Source organism: Carlito syrichta, unplaced genomic scaffold, assembly GCF_000164805.1.
Source record: "Carlito syrichta isolate Samal-C Ts95f unplaced genomic scaffold, Tarsius_syrichta-2.0.1 Scaffold313194, whole genome shotgun sequence".
Taxonomy (NCBI): Eukaryota; Metazoa; Chordata; class Mammalia; order Primates; family Tarsiidae; genus Carlito; species Carlito syrichta.
The window spans coordinates 178213-189194 of record NW_007257290.1 but is presented as its reverse complement, the minus strand read 5'-3'; positions in this window follow the sequence as shown (position 1 = coordinate 189194).

Sequence of the window (10982 nt, the reverse complement as noted above, 5' to 3'; positions counted from 1 at the left end):
CCCCCTCCCCACCTTTCCTAGATACATCTTCGTTATTCTTTGACTCACTGCAATCTACCCTTCTCTGAGGTCCACATGAGGGAAAATGGCAACTGACAGACCCAGATTTTACATATAACAGAGCCATCCACCCAAAGGATGCCCCAAACTCCCAGAGAAGGGATACATTGCTCCATTTGGGTTGCCCAAGCCTGGATCAATCGACATTGCTTGAGAAGCAGAATTACATTGCACACACAATTGATTCCGCAGCAACTAGGTATATGGGAAATTGTGGCGGGGGGTCAGGGAGAGAACAAATCTGAGAAAGGTATTACAAGCAATGTGCAGTGAAGTGAAAAAGAATAAAATGAAGATTAATTTGTATTGTGTAATTTAATGTTAGTATTCTACAAGTGTGCACAGATATGTATATGTTTCAGCAAGCAAAGGAAAAGATAGGAAAAGCTGGAAAGCAAATTGTTGAATTTGAAGGAATGTAATAGAAAAAATAAAATACTATTAATTTTACTTCAGTTCTTTTCTATCTATCTGAGTGGTTACAGAAATCATATATTACATTGTGATTTATATAAAATAAATGTTTTAAAAAGGAAATGGTCTCTGTGCAGGCCATCCCATAGCAATCTATTACATTAACATTTTCTCCGTAATTGAAACTTAATTAAAGTTTAGAGAGAAACGGAACTAACATTCTTTCTCATAAGTGGCATTGGTTAAACAGCAATTTCCTTCCTTTTGTTATATTGATCCAACTCTAAAAAAATTATTCACTCCAAGTTTAGGAAGATGCCCACACATATAAAGCCTCAAAGTATACATTTAAGACAAAAAAAAAAATGTATTGCAACTGGGAAAGCTTGTGAGTAGTATCAAATGGCATTTTATATAATGTGGTATTTATATATAATGTGTTAACACCCAAGAAAGCCCTAGCTCAGTGCCAGATGGATAATATGTGCCTGGCCACTATTTGTTTCTGCTGCATGGATAAGGAGGGTCTGAATATGAGGTCCAAACCAATCACTCCTACTTGTAAGAATCAGCTGGGAGGCTTACGACCATTACAGACTCTCTAGACTTAATCTGAGATGATGCTTCTGTCCATGAACTGGGAATCTGTGTTTTATTAACTAGCACCCAGAAGAATTTGAAGCAGATGGTGCTTTGACTTCGTAGACGCCACTGGTGCGATGCATCCACCAAGGGGCCAACTGCAGTCAGGTGATTAGCCCTCTGGTTAAAAATGGGGTATTTAGGGTCAGCGCTACCTCCTGCTAGCTTTATGACCATGGGGCAAATTACAAGCCTTCCTTTAGCCAAGAAAATTACAATCATAAAAATAATAACCTGTAGTTTGCTTTGAGAATTAGATGAAATGTAAGCAGAGCACTTAGTACAATGCCTGGCACATTAGGCTCAATAAAGGGTAACAATTGTTATAAAACCAAACTGGAGTCCATCTACCCAGTGTGGTAAAACCAGATATCCACAACAAAGTTTGCAGCCATAGAAAGGAAAGCGCTTATTTGCAGGGCACCAAGCAAGGAAAACACGGCAGTTAAAGCTGAAATCCTGACCTCTCTGATGGCTCTGCAGGGAAGGGTTTTTAAAGGCAGGGGTAAATTTCAGAAAAGCAGAAGTTATAAGCAAAATCATAAATCAATATGACACATTGGTATGAGCCTGAAAGAGTGGGATATCTTGAAGCGAAGACTTACAGGTTGTTGGTAAAATCAAAGATTTTCTGATCTGCAGTTGGTTAAGGAAGAGAAGCTTTGTTTAAAAATGTGGGGTCAACAGAAAAGAATGTTATCTCTGGCTCATGGGTGTGTCTTCCTCTGGACGCCTCAGGAAGAAATTTGGAACAAAAACAGCACTCTGAGTTCAGTCCCCAGTTCCCCCTTAACTGAGGTTTATGTGCCAAGGGATCCATTCAGTGGGGGTCTGAGTTTCTGAAAAACAACTCTGTGAGACATATGTTAAGATGTCATCCTTAGTTTTTACGGGAGAACAAACCATCCCCTGATTATAGCTTCCTTGGCTATTGTTTTAGGCTACTAGTACTTGTTTATCAAGTACTTACTTCTCAGTGCTAGTTAGGTGCCTGAAATTTCCCTTGAAATAAAAATGATACCTGCACACGTATGTTTATCACAGCATTGTTCACAATAGCAAGAACATGGAACCAACCATGTTGCCCATCAAAAGAGGACTGGATTTTTTAAAATGTGGCATGTATACACAATGGAATATTACGCAGCCATAAAGAACAAAATCATGAACTTCGCAGCAATTTGGATGGACTTAGAGTCTATAATACTGAGTGATCTTTCACAGAAACAACAAACTGAGTATCTCACGTTTTCACTCATAAGTGGACCTTGAACAACTATTGTAATACTATTGGAAAATGATTGACAATAGTGGTAAACTGCGGGGGTGTGCGGGGGTGGAGAGGTGGGATTGGCAGTAGTGGGAAACTGCCAGGGGAAGGGGGGTCATACCTCATCAACAAGGATACCTGAACAATAAATATTTGTATCCCTAACCCTGAATTGCGCCCTGTAATTTTTAAATTAAAAAATTAAAGGTTAAAAAAAAATAAATAGTATAAAGAAAAAAATGTGGTACATATACATAATGGAATAATACACAGCCATAAAAACAAAAACATGTACTTTGCAGCAACTTGAATGGACTTAGAGTCTACAATACTGAGTGATCTTTCACAGAAACAACTGAGTATCACATGTTCTCACTCTTAAGTGGACCTTGAACAACTATCGTAATACCATAAGAAAAGAAATGACAGTAGCAAGAAACTGTGGGAGTGTGGGAGGGGTGGAGAGGTGGGATTAGCAGTAGTGGGAAACTGCCTGGGGAAGGGGGGGCACACCTCATCAACAAGGGTACTTGCACAAAGAATATTTGTATACCTAACCCTGAATTGTACCCCATAATTTTAAAATAAGAACACTTTTTCAAAAAAGAACTCAAGATTTCCCTTTATTTCCATGATTTGGGGACCCACAAGTCCCTAAAAGAGAGTCCCTACTCCGTCTCACAATTATTATCATTAATTTGTGGAGTCTACTAATGACTAAAAATGAGACCACAGTACCCTAAACCAAGACCCGTTAACTGCTCTTGAGCAATGACCACAACTTAGCCTCACAGATATTGTAAAAGGGGAGGACAAAATATGCCCAAGTGTGAGAGCCTGTCAAGGGCCAAAAGCCCAAATTTGCAGGACAAGCCATCACCGATAGATAAATGCTTATCATTCAGCATAGCTACAGCTCTGAAGGAAGCTAAACTACCAGACTCATCTGTGAGCTCTCTGCGGGGGACAGACAAAGGGTTTAATTTTATTTTTATTTACTTTGTTCCCCATTCTCTCAAACACTGGGTCTCATCTAAAAGACACATGGAGCAGAAATAGATGAATTTTCCAAAGTGGAAGTTATACAGAAAGTCAAGAAGAGCTGGTCAGAAACAGTCATTCTAGCAACAGAGGGATCTAGAAAGCCAGGTAAAGTTGGAGGAAAGCATGGCAGTTGTTTAATGCCCAGGAGTACTTAGTGTCAACAGAGGTATCTTAGGAACAGGTAATCCAGCTATTTATTTGGTGGAGGGGCGGTCCTAGGCATGTTTAACTCTCTTGACTGTAAAAGTGTGTGGTTTGGGTATGAAATCATGTCCTTTGCAGCAACCTGGATGGAGCTGGAGATCATCATCCTAAGTGAGCTGACTCAGAAACAGAAAACCAAACACCGCATAGTCTCATTCATAGGTGAGAGCTAAATGATCACAAAGATGGAAATCATAATCACTGAGGACACCAATAAGGGGGGTGGGGTTGGGGAGGGGAGCTAGGATTCAGAAATTACCTGTGGAATCCAATGTCACTATCTGGGGAATGGGCCAACTGAGATCCAACCCCCACCACCACACATTATGCCCATTTAACAAACATGTATGTGTACCCCTGAATCTAAAATACAGATTTTTTAAAATACACAAATGCTAGAATATCAGTATCAGAATAAATTAATTAAAATGTTGAGAAGAAGAGAGAGAAAGTGCTTCCATCCAACAGGCAACTGTGCTCGCCACTGTACTCAGTGAGCATCTGTCCTCAGTGAGCGTGAGCTGGAAAAAGTGATTCTGCTGCTGATAGTTCGATTCCTGCTGCCTCTCAGATATGAGCATCTTGCATCATTGAGTGTGATTATAGTGTTTAAAGAGAAGTATTTTTCTACAACATGGCCACTAAAAGCAAGCCAACCACTTAATCTGGTGTTCAGTTGAAGAAACAGCAATCTGTTTCGATTCTGAAAGAAAAACTGGCTGTGGCGAGCTTTCTGAGAGCTGGTGTGCCAGACACCATGGTGAGAATTTCAAAAGCAATTTTCAAGGGTAAGTTTGACTCTAGGAAATTTTTTCCTTGTGCACTAACTTCAGAATCTAACCCTGGAACATAATGCAATTCTATTATGTTTTGTTGTGTTTTGGGGAAACTTCACTTGCTGATAATTTCTCCCATTTAATTGCCACCACACATATGAGAGGTAGCTCTCATTATTCCCATTTTACAGATGAGGAAAGGAAATGTCTCAGAGACTACACCCAAGTAACAGGGTTTGATTTGACTACAGGACATCTGTCTTCATAGCCAAAGGTCTCTCCCTGAACCACGCAAGAAAAGCTAGAGCAGAAATGCAAGGGGCTTCTAGTATGTTCAAGATTATTATATATATAGTCAGTTGATGACTACAAACTCAGATAAGAAACTGAGTATGTTCCTAGCATTATTAATGTCAGTAGTGAGAAAGTAAGAATTAAAGTTTTGGCAAGGAAGCAGAGGGGCTTCAAACACATAATTTTTTTTAATAAAAGCTATTGGCTCCAAATCAAAGTGGGGAGAATATATGTTTGGGGGAACATATGGGGGAATATATACATACACATAGTATATATTAAAATATTCACTATATTAAATATATTTAATCAGATGATAAATAGTTAAATCCCCCTATGACCTTGTCATAGTTATATGTCTTTCTTTTTTTTTTTTTTCTTTTAAAGCAAGTTTTATTGAGAGGACAGAAAAGATCCCACAGTGGGAGGGGACCGAAGGGGTTGCCCTGTATGTGTCTTTCATTCCTAGTGTTCACCAGAGTTGTGATGTTACATTTATTTGCCTTGTTATTTGACTAAAAGTGTCTTCCCGACTACATTGTAAGCTCCATGAGGTCAGAGGTGAGTTGACTTTTGCTCAACATAAGTGATTTTCTAGAATAGTCCCTGCCACATAGTACAGGTATGTGAAGCATTTGTTGAAGTAATGTGTGAAGGGATGTGACATAGATCCTAACTTTGGCACTTTTTTGAGCATACTTCCAATTATAACATTAGTTTACGTTTTCTGTAATTCTCACTAATTATTTATGAGGTATAATAAGCCCCCTCTTTTACTTGGAAATTCGATATGCTTCTGGAGAAAGTACTGTAAGTAGCCCTTCCTTTCTCTGGGTGTCCATTTTTCACAGCTGTCCCTTGTTTCTTCATTCCTCATGCTGGGTTATGAGTATCTTAATTTTGCCAAGCTTCCAGCTCAGTCACTTTCTTATCTACCACAGGGTTTAAGAAAGTGGCTCATCTTTGCTAGGTTGAAGGTTCAATGAAGCAAAATCTTCCCTGTTTTGTCCTTTGTTGCTGATTGGGTACGGGTAGGATTCCAGAAGCATGTCTAAGACAGTGGACTATGGCTTCAGAGTCCCTTGGCTTCCAGCTATTTCAGCTGGCCGAGAGCCTCCTGAATGACAAACAATATCCCAACTAACTTGACTTTCTTGGCCATCTGTCTGTTAGCTAAATAACTACCTCTTGGATGAACCAAAGCATCACTTAGGCAGCTGGTGTTTCGGCGACTGACTGAGCTGGGTCCAATACTCCCTGACCACACACAAAACAATGAATCTTATGTGGTTTTGCATGGGTTTCGTAGAGTCTTTACAAGGAAAAATAGGGAAGAAACACAAAATGACAGAGGAAATAGATGGACTGTACTTTAGAGCAAAGGCTTTCTAAAGTCCCCTTTGTGACTTTATTTTACTATCTCTTCTTTTTGCCCTTTTGTGATTCCTCTGCTTTTCCTCTTCTTTTCTTCCCTCTTTCCTATTATTTTTTTCCTAAATTTCTAGTCTTATACTCCATTTTACCAATATTTTATTAGGACTTAGTGTGTATTTGGTGAGGGTTGCAAACTCTGTGCCCTCGGGGGCAGCAGTGGACATTTGCTGTTCTTTTGGTCACCCATGTAAGAAACCCCTTCCTTTTTCTAAAGCAGAGCCCATCTCCCACCAAAGAAGTTTAAAGTACCAGATATCCTTTTTACCACTAGTGGGGCAAGCATGTGACCCAAGCTCTTCAAATTAGACACACCTAACCCAGAGGTTGAATTAGAAGCCTAGGAGGGAGCAGGAACCTCAAAGAAACCTTTCTAGGGAAGGTGGCAGCAGGGTCAGTCACCTGGGACAGTCACCAGCATCAAGCTGGTGAGTGAGTGCAGCAGGATGGAGGTGGGAGGCTCACAAGCCAAATCGTCCTCTATTGGTGGTCCCAGTGCCACTGTAGGAGCTGGGATGTTATTCCTGGTTGCATAATCTGCAAAACAGTTCTCCAATCCTCTAAGTTATTCATGTTCTGCAAAACACAGAATATACTTTAATAAGTTCCCTTTCTACTGAATTTTGTTAGAGTCAGCTTTTGTTGTTTGCAAATAAGAGTCCAGACGGATACTGACGCCAACCAGGTGATGCCAGTAGAAGCTAACTGGAAAGGTGGAGCATCTACGCCTCACCTCCAGCGGGCGGCAGCTGCTGTTAAACCTTGTGCAACACGAACCCAGTAATGCCAGACATCTGACTTTTCAACAGAAAGATAAATTCAGATTTTTTTGTGAAACCCCCACTTTTAGATGTTAGAAGCTGGTTCAAAAATTGTTGTGGGCTTCCCAAAACATGGCCATGGGCTATATATACCTCTCTCCCCAGGATGTGTTTTACTTTTAAAGAACATTTCAGGATGCCTGTCATAGAGAGGTTTCTTTGTTGTAACATTCCTAGTTCCCACTTGAGCACTACATTTTACAATAACTTAGATGCCTTAAACGCAACAATAAAAAATTGTGGGAGATTTGAAGATCTGAGTGGGAAATAGTATGTGTTAATAGCAAACTACCACAACTGCCCATGCCCTTCTGGTCAAATTTACCCAGCCAATCACAGCTTCAGATAGTACTTTCTGTCTCAAGGAGGCACCCAAATTATCTCCTGATTATCCTCCTCCAACTTATGATACCTTGCTCTCCCCTCACCCACCAGCATCGTTGTTTAGTGTCACAACCTCACAAGTCAAAGTCTAGGATGGTGCAACACATTAGTGGAATCTATGTCTAAGCTGTAGCTGCAAGGGAAGCTAGAACCATGTATTCTTGACATGTTTGGCTTATAAACTGGGAGGTTATTCTTTATCCCAATAAGACTCATAAGATTTTTAGTTATCTAGACATAGAAGGAGTCTCTGATGCTGGTGGCCAAGAAGTAATGTACATCTTCACTAAACATCCTTACCTTGCTTTTCTATGGCTCTTCACAGTACTCTCCTTCAGTCAGAGCTTTGGTTTTTATCCTCAGGCCTGATTCCCCTCCTGCCTCTCCATCAACATAGGAATAATTAGACAATATCTAACAAAAATAGACTATGATTGCTGAAGAATTAGAGTGCAATTAAATATTGCATTATGAAAGTACACTTAGTTCAATTTAATCTTTCCACACTTTCTTATTCTATTACATCTTACTACTACTGGTAGTTATTAAAGTAGGTTCTTTATCAGGATAACCAAGGAAGCATTAATGTTATAAGCCCAAATCTACTGAATTAAATACTCTAAGGATGGAGTCCTGGGAATCTGTATTTTAAAGCTGCCTTAGCAATTTTAATGCTCAGCCTTATATGAATATCTTTCCATGTTAAAGACAGCAGAAGGCGCCTTGGATCAAACTGAGGCTGTTCAACAGGATGGACATCTTGTTTTTGCATGCAAGAACATGCCTTTCCATTGAAAAGCTTCTACCATTTTATTTCAATCTCATTATTGATAGGGACAATATTTAGTATAATATCTTCCTCCCAGTTCCAAGAATGGGCATATGACCCTGGCCTAGTCAATCATAATGCCCTATCCTCTTGGTCATGGTGGTTGATCCAGAGATGAGTATGTCACCCAAACAAAATCAATCAAAGTTGTTCCACTAGGATTTTATATTTGGAGGTAGAAAAGAACAGACTCTGCCTTTGCCTTTAGAGTCAGGTACTTGGAGTGACAGAAATTGAGGTCAATGGATGGTAATTTTCTTGTCAACTATATTAGATAATGATACCAAGTTAAGAAGGAATAGATAAGTACAGAAAAATAGGGATGAAATTTTTCTTACAATGTCTTTGCCCACTCCTACACAGGGGCCCCTCCATATCTGGAGTTTGCCAAAATGAAGCCCATACATCCATTTTGTAGATGAAGTTATTCAAGTTGAGTTTCTTCCCCTTGCAACTAAAACCCACAGGGTAATAGAAGATTATTTGCTTTGAACATGAAACAGTGAAAGAATACAAGGGCAGGCAAGTTTTCTGCATTTGGCAAGGTAAATTAGCATGAAATGGGCATTTGCCTAATCATTTTTTAATATTCTCAGCTCTAACCCAGAGCACGTCTTGATTAAGCTTACAAGAAAGCATTAATAAAGATGCCAATCTGACTGGATGTTGTGACAGGAAAGGACAGTGAAAGTTCAAAGTGATCTCTTTCAGGACAACTAAGTGGGGAGTTTAGACCAAATGAGCTGAGAACAAATGCCTTTAACAAAGACAATTAAAATAATAAAGTGTAAACAATAACAAGTCCAGCAAGTAAGTAAGTAAGGTTTACCAAACCTTTGACTCAAAAAATAAACACTTGCAGCCTGTATCTCCAGTTGTTCCGTGACCTGTGATGGGCAGGCATAGAGAGAAAACTAAGCTCCAAATACCGAAGGGAAGACAGGTTGTTTCCATCATAGATGTATGATGTATATGGGCCCTATAGGTTTCATTTCAAAGCCCACCAATTCAGTCTCCCTAGAGGTTCCTTTATAACAAGCCAATGCCAAAGAAGCCAGATTCACACACAACTAGTGGTTGTACATGGCTTGCCAAAGCCCCATCAAAATTGTTTCTCAAAAACACAAGTCTGCATTGCTATGGAAACACTGTCATACCAGGAAACAAAGTAGCAGAAGTTATTCCCAAATTCTACACAAACTGTTGGGTATGCATGTGTGTGTTCACACACACACACACACACACACACACACACCCTAGAAGAAGCTAGCATATGCTCATCCCCTTGACTGTAGATTTTTTCCAAGGGGAAATGTTTGGAAATGTCTTCATAAAAAGGATCTACAGAAGTCGTTTTGCTTTGGTCCTAGGGTAAGGAGGTCCCGTTTGATAGATGAAACATGGAAGCGAAAAATGTCACAAAGCTTTAGTGCTCTTTTGGTTTCCCTCCTGGTTGCCTTTTTTTGGGTTTTCAATACTTGCTTCCCCACCTTGAACATGCCCTTCCTCTCCAGTGCTTGAAGTTGTCTTTCCCTTATTTCCCTTTAGTCAGAAAGTTCTGAAATAGTAACTTTCTTGGGAATAAATAAGACATCAGTATAATACTTCTGCAACAGTCTCTAACTCTACAGTGAGAAGTCAGCAAAACACAGGACATTTGCCTTACCTAGAAGTAGAAGTCAGCACTTCTTAGCTAATGGTCCCCTATAATTTCTTTCAGAATGCTGACAGCCTCCACTTTCACACCACCTTCACCACATCACACTGGTCTACACCACCATCATCTCCCAACAAGGCTCTGAAGCATTTTCTAACCAGTCCTTCGGAATCCAGTGACTCTTCTCTTTTCCATTCTCTCATTGATGCCAGAATGATTTTTAAAACCCAAAGCTGCCTGTATCACACCCCTGATGAAACTATTCCATCTCCCATTACCTATAAGATCAAAGTCAAAGTCCTTGCTGTCCTCCACCGTCCACCTTTCTCCCCACCCTCAGCACAGTCCAGTCTCCTCTTTGCTCTCTACTTGCCTTGCTCCAGCCACAGAAACTCAGTGTAGCCCTTCACATTCAGCCCTACCAGTTTCCATCCCAGGCCTGTGCACGCGGGTCCCTCTGCCTGAGATGATTCCTCCCTACCACCACATCTGCCTCTTCCTAACTCATGACTACCATTCCTCAGGGCTGCTTGAATGGTGCTTCCTAATAGAGCCCCAGCCTCCTGCCCGGAGTGCCTTTACCTCTCAGGCCCACTAGGTTTGATTTTCTTAACTGTCACAATTACCATTAATCCATTTATTGTCTTTTCTGATCATTTAGAAACTCCCCACAAGACTTATGATCATAACTGTCTTGTTCAGAATTATAATTCCTATACCCAGCACAGTGCCTAGTACATAGTAGGAAGTCAACAATTTTTTGTGGACTAGGTAGATAAGTTAACCAATAGAGTCTGGAAATTGGTGCCTCAGATTGCAAATCCATTAAAGGAGAATACCTTGGGTTCTAAAGCCTGTTATGAGGTCAAGCATAGTGCACAAATGTAAATCTGTATGATGACAAATGTCCTGAGCCAGAGCTCCACTTACCTCAAATGTGTCTTTTAAATTGCTATTTAAACGTTGTCCATGTCTCTGCCCTCAAGGTGGAGGCAGGAAAAGGTGGGTGGGGGAAATAAGCAAGAAGGAAAAGTTATCTTGGGAAATGGACTTTAGAACTGAGAGTGAAAGATCCCAAGAGCCATTCAGAAGGCCTGTTTTCCAAGACAGGCTGAAGAATCCTGCTGGGGTTAGAAAGCAAACTTGACCTTGACAA